The following is a 7,433-nucleotide window of genomic DNA, read 5'->3' on the forward strand; positions in this document are numbered from 1 at the left end:
ATAGGGACAATTTCCTGAGCACCTAGAAAGTGACAGTCCTGATGCTACGTGAGGACCTCTCACATGTGATTATCGCTAATGCCACAGCGTCCTTACAGGGCAGGTGGTGCTTTGTTTTTGTTTGTTTTTCCTTTTCCATCTTCTTCATTTCACAGGAGAGGAAACTGGAGACCAGAGAGGTGAAGAAACTGCTCATGCTCACACAGCTACTCAGGGACGGCTCTGCTGTGGTGGAAGGGCTTCCAGGTCACCCTCCTCAGCACCCTTCCTGCTCAACCCTGTGTCCTGGTGACTCCCTGGTTTCCTGCTCAGCTTGATGGGGCTCTTCGTATCGGAGGCCCCAAGACACAAGTAAAGAGGAAGAGAGTTGCTGGACAAGTTTCCAGTGGGTCTCATCAGAACATAGGGAAATAGAATCTTCCAGCACTTAGTGAATTACAAACTTCCAGGGAGCCCTGTTTGGGTCACAGCCCTTTCCCTCCGGATATAAGTTGTTGGTATGAAACTGAACTAAAAAATGGCTTCTCCAGTTGCTCCCAGTTGAGCTCTTGGACCCAATAAGGGAAGAGACAGCTTCCTCCTTTGACTTTTTGTTGTGGCTTTTATTGTCTTGGGCCAAGAGGAGGGAGGGATTCTGGGCATGGAGCTTTGTGACTGGGAAGAGGGAACTGGAGTGGTGACGCTACTTGGCAAACATTTGCTGTGAGCTCTGTGTAGTTTACCTCATTTAATCCCCAGAGTAATCTCACGAGTGAGGAAGGACCAGGACTGGGAATGTGGCGACATGACTTCTCATTTGTGGCTCACCACTTGCCACTTTGCTAAGTGTCTGTACCTCCAAATTTTCTCATGTGCAAAATGGGGCTAGTGATGCTTACATCTGGTGTGCTTCTAGGGAGTTGGTGCAGGTCCCCTTTGGAAGCTCACACATTCATTAAGATAATAAAGACAAAGGACTGTAGACAAAAATTTTAAATATCATGTGAAGTAAACACACACATAGACATAAATGTGCCATGATCACCGCTAGATATAACTGGTCCACCTCCAGATGGGAATGGTCATGGCAAGGCCCTGCAAACATGGGTAACTATTTATCTATTTCTCCCCTTTATAAGTTTCTTCAGGTGGATGGCTCAAGACAACAAATTTACTATATTTTATACTCTCTCACTTTTGATAGCCCATTACAATTACGTGAAAGGAATAATAAAAGAAATTAGCTTCCTTGCAAACTATTCTATATAGAATGGATAAACAACAAGGCCCTACTGTATAGCACAGGGAACTATATGCAGTATCCTGTAATAAACTATAATGTAAAAAGAATATGAAAAAGAATATATATATATAGGCATAACTGAATCACTTTGCTGCACAGCAGAAACTAACACAACATTGTAAACCAACTATACTCCAAAAAAAAAAAAAAAAAAGAAGTTAGCTTCCAAAGTGAAGAGGCTTTAAGGGGGTCCTTCAGCATGTATGAGATTTCAAGAAGCCCAGGAAGTTGGATGGGGTGTGAAGCGTGTTGAGGGGAGGAAATAGGGAGACAGAAGCTCCAGCCCAGAGAAGCTCAGGGGTAGGCTGGGGGGTGGCCATGGTGGGGTGGGTAGGATGGAGAGGGTGTGTCTAGGTCTTCCAGAGACACAGAGGTTTAGGCTCAGAGTCAGCAGGCTAGAGGGTGGGAGTTAGAAGTGGGGGTGGAGACACGGAGATTTGTGGAAGTTCTATTTGGGGTAGGGGCAGCTCCTCCCCCCTCCCGATCTCAGTCCCCCTACAGAACTTTGGCCCAGGGACAAAAAACATGTGGCTGTATTTAGGAATATTAAGAAACCATGTAAGTGAACCAAGGCTGCTAGTGTGGGAAGGAGTTTTTTTTCAGTAAAACCCTCCTCTTTCTGGGATTTGGGGGCCCATAGTCTGTCAGGAAGCTCCTTTTCCACACACCCTAAAACAGAGACCACATAATTCAGAATCACAGATCTCACAGCCAGATGTTTCCTCCCCAAAGAAAAGCTGATCAGGAAGCAGATAGATTCAGCAATAGAAGAGGAAGTTCTTAACAACCCTTTGGAATAATCAGCCTGGTCTTTCATTTTTAAATGTTGATAGACAACTGTATATGACAAACAAGTCACATACAAGAGCCAGAACGTGGAAGAAAAAGGCCAAGTTGAAAAAAAGAAAAAACTAAGCTCAGCTAAAGAAACAGAAATAAATAAGAAAATAATTTTAAACAAAGGAACAAGGCAGAATCTTAATATGTTCAGAGATTTGAGAAAATATTAAAACCATAAGATAAGAGTAGTGTGCTATGAAAAGGAAAAACAAATAATAAGCAAGAATTCTCAAAAATTAACAGTATAATGGCCAAAGTGAAAATTCAGTTAAAGAATTGAAAGTTAAAGCTAAAGAAATTCTCCTAGACTCAGGGCAAAACAAGAGAGAAAAGATGAGCCATGACTTAGGAGGTCCAACTAGTATGAATTTCTCAAAGAGAGAACAGGGAAGATGGAAGGGAGAAAATTACACATAAATTACATGAAGGAGACAAAGAAGGAGGAAATAGTCCAGAGCTAAAAAAAAGCAATATAGGCCTTCAGACTGGAAGGGCTGAATTACAAAAATGCATATATCTCTATTTTATATAATTTCAGAGCAACAATGATGAAGAGAACATTTTTAAAAGCTTTCGGGGACCAGTGGGTGTGAGGTGAGCCACAGGGGCACCTTCTACAGAAGAGTAAAATCAGACTGGCATCAGAACTCACATCATGTTGTCTTTTGCTAAAAGACAACAAAGCAGTGCTTTCAAAGTTCAGGGGGTGGAGATGCCCTTGAACCTTTAATCTTACTCCTGGCTGAAAGAGCAATTGACTATGAGAGAAGAATAAAGACATCTCTGGATATGTACAGACTCAAAACATTGAGTTCTTAAAAACAGAAGAAAGTTCTTGGAAGATAAAATTTGCCAGAAAAAGGAGAACGCCACGACAGAGGAGCCCTAGGATCCAGGTGACGGTGGGTGTGGCTGGAGGGCAGGGAGGTTCCAGGCTTTCCTCTTCTTCTGGGGGTTCATGAACTTCAGGAGGAGTAACACAGTAGGAGAAAAGACACCTGAATAGCTGGATACACCTGAAAATGTCATGAAAATGCATATATAGCTTCTCCACAAGGAAAAAAAAAATGTTGGCTGTAACCCCAGGGAAACAAATAAAAATCTGTACAAATAAGTCATGGTCCAAATATGAAGCCAACTAAAATATGGCATCATTTGGGGCCATTTATGGAAGATGAGAAAAGATCATTCATTTTGCCACAAGTCTGGGGACATTCTCTTTTGAAAAATGCTGGGACCAAGATGTTGGACCCCAAGAACAGGAGGCATAGCCCATCCACACCATAGGGCTCTGCAGTGGAAATGATTCTGTGGCTACCACACGAAGGCACTGTTAATTGGTATTCAGGTTCAGAATAAGCCTATAGGAAAAAAAAAACATAGAAAACAATTGGGGTCAGGGCACAGACTGCAGTTTTTGATAACATTTTGCAAGTGCATGTCAATCGTGATGGAGGTAGAGGGGAAGGATGCTGGTATTTTTGATTGACACAGAGGGCATGAGGGTGTGGATGGCATTTGATGACACAGGAGTGCACCCTACACATTTCCTTAAAAGTTGCAAAGACAATCAACCAAGAGAAAACCAAACATAATGATACAACGATTCGATATTTGGAGAGAAAGAGGGGAAAGGAAATGGGGGTGGTGCCACAGTGCTCACCTACCATTGTTCTCAGGACCCTGGAGTGACAATGATGAAAGGCATGGGCTCACAGAGAATTGTGAGCATGGACCGGGTTAAGGGCCTCACTCCACCTGCCTCATGTGGGTGCCTTCTTTGGCTGAACCTAAATGTACACTCTGCTGATAAGCCCTTACAAGCAGTGCCCTTCCTCTGGGCATGAGTAAGGGGAGGATGGATCTGGGGAGGACATAAATGAAGAGTAAGTGGCATGAAAAGTCAATATGCATTGTCTGAAGTTGGCGAGTTAAAAACTGAGATAATTAGTATTTTATCTAGGAAAATGAACTAACCCACTGGAGACCTCCTATTAGTGATGGTGAAAGAGCCTTTTGAGAGCAGCCCTGTGGGTGGGGGAGTATGTGGTAGGAGAGGGCTGCTTTTCAAACAAAAGCCCTCTGTAGTAGTATTTGAATTATTATTATTACACTTGGGAAAACCTAAAATATCAAAAAAACTTCAGCTGGCTGAGAAAATGGGCTTGACTTAGCAAGATGAAATTTAGCAGCAATTAATCTGAGTCTCTGAACTTGTTTCAATAAAATGCACAAGGAGGCATAACTTAGCTCAGTCTCCCAGCTTCTCCTCTGTAAGATTTAAGGGGAGGGGTCACCGGGGGGCATCACTGTGGAAGGGGAGTGCCATGGGGGTAAGTCTCAATCTCTGTGATCTCCTTGAAGGACTGGTCCTGAGCCTCCCCACCCCCCCAAGCAATTCCAGGTGAGGTTCTAAGTAGAAATGGTAACCCACCCTCTCCGAATGGACCATCCAGATGAATACCATTGTGCATTCCTGCTTTACTTGAGTCATCACCCAAAGTTCAAGCTTCCCAGTGTCTTCATCCCACCGAGCTCTTAATGCTTAATGTGAATCTGTTGCCCATTCCTTGTGATTCTCCAAAGCCTTCCACCAGTTCTCCAAAACTCACAGTCCTACCAGCCAATTTCCCTGTATTCTGTAAAATTTTTGTTAAATGTTATCTTTATGTTCTTGCTCCTTCAGGATCCAGCCTTTCTTTAAGGACATTTCTCCCTCTTTAGTCCTCTCAAGTCAAGATTTTTTTTTTTAATATTGTTTGCTTATATATCTACATGTATGTCTATGCCTATATCTGTATCTATATCATCTACATCTATATCTCTATTGATCACATCTATACTTGGGAAGATTGCTTTCCAAAGTGCCCATTTCCATTGTCACTAGCAGTGTATGGAGTTCTTGACACTCTACATTTTTAACACTTGGTATTTTGAATCTTTTAAATTTAGTTTTCCAGTTTGGTGTGTAGGACTATTTCATTGTGGTCGTCATTGACATCAGTCAATCAATCAATCAGATAAGATGATCAATAAAACTGAGCACCCTAAGAAGCTGGAAAGTACTTGTGGGCAATTAGATGGTCTGCTGGAACTGGGCTTACCATCTATCTCTGGCATGGACTTAGTGACATTGGATTAGATACTTCCTCTCTTTGATCTGTAGCTTTCTCATATATAATGTGGGCATAACAACTCTTATCTGACATATCTGTAGTGAGAATGAAAAACAATACATATATATAAAGTGACAGGGACATACTAAGTACTCAATAAATAAGGATGCTTTTTCTTATTATCTTTACTCATTGGGTGGTAAAAGCCACCCAAACATAAAAAGTCAGGAAGAGCTCCAGGGGACTGTGAGAAGGCAACAGCGGCCTTGGGAGTTAAGTTTTGAATGACCCCCTGTGATAGCTTGTACTATTATCCAACAAATATTTACTTTTCCCTTCCCCAGCATGAACCCAGTGTACTGCCCTGCCTATGGGTATTGGGCTGGCTGTGAGGTTTGTTTTGGTCAATGGAATGTAAGTGGACATGACCTCAGCCACATCCCAGCAGAGGCTTGGAATGTGTCCGCATAGTTTGACTTGGCCTCTGGGCCTCCAGCCCTCCACCATGGATGAGCATGCCCCAGGCAGCTGCTGCTTCTTTAGTCTGAACCATGCTTCTGGAAGCCTCACTGGCTCTTCCTATGCAGTTTTGATGCCTTGATTCAGCTGTGTACGATTGTTGAGAATTCCTGGAAGTGATGACAGTCTGAAATGTATCAGGATTTCATTGTCTATGGCAATAATAAAAAATAATAAACAGAATAGATTTTTTTTACAGATAGAAATTAATATGACAGTGGACAGATAATGCTCCTTGATAAGTATATTTATCCTTGAAGCTGTTAGTGCTTGTTTTCTCAGAAACACAAAACAATAGATAAAAAAGATCCGTCTGTTTTGAAAAGAGAAAAAGCAGCTAAAGTAAATGGCACCGTTTTAGCTGTAGTTTTCTCTGTACTGGTGAAGCTTAAAGAGTAGAAATAAATTCAACAAAACTGGAATTTTAAAGGGTGGAAATAAGCAAGATGAGAATATAAAAATATTTGTAGAACAGTAAACTTTAGACATCATCTAGTGCCACCTTCTCATACACATATAATAAGGAAAGGGTTAATCTTAGACCCTGCCATCCACCCATCTACTCGCCTATTCATCTATCCATCCATGGGTCCAACAATTCATGTATTCAACAGCCATTCACTGACTGTCCATTGTGTGCCAGACACTGATAGGTGTGGAGGATATAGAGATGAATCAGATAAAGAGGGGCCTCGAAGAAAAATAGAGACAAACAGTGGAGAGAAACACTTGACTGGAAATTCCCACGTGGTGCTCTAGATTCTGCCTAGATATCTGGGCAGGGCTCTTTCTTTGGGAGGCTGGAGCAGAGTGGACAGTGTTTCTACATGATGTCCAGACTCTTTGAGACTAAGTTTTGTGGTTCTTCCCCAAGCCCCACAGCAGTTGGCACTGTGGAGCCCACAGAGATGAAAGGTGATTGAAGATACTTGGTGTGAATGTAGTGGAATCTTCTCCCATAGGTAGCAAGTTTTAGGTGACTAGCACAGCCCTGTCGCTTTAGCCACCTGGCTCCATGTTATGACCCTTGACCCACCTGGGCAACACATTCTGATTTATACCTCATCTCCTTCATTCAGTCATTCTTTTTTTTAAAAAAAATTGCCTCTTCTATGTAGCATGTAAAGCAAAACAAGCACTATATTCCTTTTTTTTTTTAAGCTTTAATTTCCTACTTCAACTATCATTCAGACTCGGATATATCTATTGCCTCTATGTCATTTGGAGAATTATATGAGTTAATACACATAAAGCACTAAGAACAGAAACTTAGCTAATATATCTTTGTGTGCTTTTATGAAAATTTCTGAATGATAGAGTCTTAACCATGGGATTGCTGAATCAAAGAATAAATAAATCTGAAACACAGGGAGAGACCTGCCAATTAACAATTTTCATTCCCAAGTCTTTAGGATATGAAAGTCCCATTTTTGCCATCACAGAACAATGATGTATTAATTTGTAACTTAATGCAATGTATAAAAAATAGCATTTTATTGCTATTTTAATTTTGCATTTTCTTGACTAAAAACAAGCCTGCACATCTCCAGATATATTCTCGTATTTGTGTTCTCTTTGTGAATTGTCTTTTAGATCCTTTGTCCAGTTTTCCTTGGTGGTGATTCTCTCTATTCTTATTGATTTGTTAGAACTCTTTATATATTGTTAATAATGAT

Source organism: Hyperoodon ampullatus (genome assembly GCF_949752795.1).
Source record: "Hyperoodon ampullatus genome assembly, chromosome: 8".
NCBI classification, from domain to species: Eukaryota; Metazoa; Chordata; class Mammalia; order Artiodactyla; family Ziphiidae; genus Hyperoodon; species Hyperoodon ampullatus.